This window comes from Tenrec ecaudatus, chromosome 7, assembly GCF_050624435.1.
Source record: "Tenrec ecaudatus isolate mTenEca1 chromosome 7, mTenEca1.hap1, whole genome shotgun sequence".
Lineage (NCBI taxonomy): Eukaryota > Metazoa > Chordata > Mammalia > Afrosoricida > Tenrecidae > Tenrec > Tenrec ecaudatus.
The window spans coordinates 67,429,465-67,431,692 of record NC_134536.1 but is presented as its reverse complement, the minus strand read 5'-3'; the positions used below and the strand labels follow the sequence as shown (position 1 = coordinate 67,431,692).

Genomic DNA, 2,228 nt, shown 5'->3' with positions numbered 1-2,228 from the left:
TGTAACAGTGTCACACGCAAACACACACACATAGAGCCTGATTTGTAGCAGACGGGATCTGGCTTTGCCACCATAACAATGCACCTGCTCAGACAGTCAACTCAGTGTGCCACCTTTTGGCAAAAAAAATAAATAAATAAAAAGCATGCCTCTCTTGCCCCACGCATCTTGCTCACCAAACCTCCATGCAACTTCTTTTTGTTTCTGTGAATGAAAAAGGATATGAAAGGACAGCAATTTGATGATGTAGAAGAGATGAAGGGAAAAATGAGGGAGGTGCTGTCAGCCATCCACACAGTTGAGTTTGAAAATGTTTCCAAGAATAGAATCGTGGACTTGACAAATGTATTAAGTGTACTGGAGAGCACTTTAAAGGTGATAAGGTTGTTTTGTAAAAAAAAAAATTAAATACATAGCTTTGGCGGGGAAATCCTGTTTTTTGGGTACCCCTTCTCTCTATATAAATGTAACAAGGAAACTCATGGACTTTGGCCTCTACTTAAATCTTACCTCAATACAAGAATGAGCTTTTCTAATAATGTAGCAATGTATGATGCTCACCTTCCCAACATGATTGCTGAAGAAAAAAATGGGTGCATAAGCAAATGTGGTGAAGAAAGCTGATGGTGCCTGGCTATTAATAGATAGAACATCTGGGGACTTAAAGTTAAACAAGTAGCCATGCAGCAGGGAAGCAACAAAGCCAACATGAAAGAAGCACACCAGCATCTGTGATCATGAGCTGTCGATGGGTATAGGCATCAGAAGTTCAAAAACAAGCAATCAAATTGACATGAAGGAGTGTAGACAAAACCACCTTTAAGAGAATTTGGCAGCCCCTCACAGAAGGGCCACATGGAAGGGATGTGCTGCAGTAAAGCACTGATTTTCATCAAGTCTGGTAGAGCAACCAATTTAAATGTGAAGAGTAAAGATTCACAATACGTCAGTTTCCCATCATGCATCGTCCTCTTGGTGGTGACGTGACCACTGTGCAGGGAGCCCGTGGCTAGGTTCCCAGCATGCAGCAGCAGCGGCCATCCATGAATACTGTGTGGTGAGGGTGGACCAGTATCTTTCGATTCATAGCTCTGCATGGTGTGCTTCTGCCTTCAGCAATTCACTTGGTGTCATGAATATGCCTTCCCTGGTTTTCCAGTAGTTGTTCTGGCTGGGCTGGGCCATGCCATGCACCTCTTTTTGCCCACTGATGGGCGACCATATTGTTCTCCTGTAACAGACAGCAGTACCTCGCCGGAAGAGTGTCTGAGCCGCACTTCACCATCTCTGATCCAGTAGGCTCCATTACAGAGCACTGTCCAGTCATCCAGATAAACGCCTTCACCTTCTCCGCCAGAGCACTTACTTCCTGGTTCCCAGAAGGCGGGGAGGTGAAGTGGTGACTGCTAAGATTTCTGCCAGTGTTGACATGTGTCAGTCGAATAGGCTCTTTCACACACTGTGGCGGTCTTCCCCCGGATCCTCCCGTACCTGTTGCTGTCATCCACAGAGGTTACACCTGTCGCGGACTGCTGCCCACTACCTGATCCATAGCGCAAGTCATGGGAGAGCAGCCGGACGTTGTGGCGCGTATTGAGCAGCTTCACCACAGACTGCATGAAACCACTGCCAGATCGGACGCCCCCACAGCGCCCCACAAGCCCCCGAACAGCAGTAGCTGTACAAGAGCCATCCCGGGTGAATCCCAGAGCCCTAGCTAAGAAGAGCCCTTTCCCCCCTCTGCCAAAATTGGATATTAACATCAAAAAAGAGTTTTGTTCCTTTTCCTGAGATATGCTCTTCTTCAAAAAATGTTTGCTTTGAATATAATGAATTTTTTGAAATAATAATACTACCTATTGTTTTTACATAAATTTTGTTCTCAACAAAATATAACCAAACCAATTGATATAAAAATGAAAGAGCTGAAAAGTACTATTATGAAGATAATTAAACAGAAGTAAACATTGATCTCTATGGACAGCATCTGAGTGTGAAATATTCCATTTCCATGTTACCAAATTGAAAAATTAATTGAAAAGTAACAATGGATAAATTATAATCGTTAGTGTATGAATAATTTACAAATGAAGGATAAGCAATAATGACATTTTTCTTTAAGTATCCCCTTCTCGTGGCCATTGAGCCAATGGTGCCCCACAGCAACCCTCTAAGAGAGGGTCGAACTGCCCCTGTGAGTTTCCAAGACGAACTCTTCGTGTGAGAGA

The 2,228-nt window shown here is 43.8% G+C and overlaps 1 pseudogene; it reads right to left on the bottom strand.

Annotated features, from left to right (window-relative positions):
* Positions 1-1,083: 1,083 nt before the first annotated feature.
* On the bottom strand, positions 1,084-1,693 carry LOC142452794 (stromal cell-derived factor 2 pseudogene; annotated as a pseudogene).
* Between the last annotated feature and the right edge of the window lie 535 nt (positions 1,694-2,228).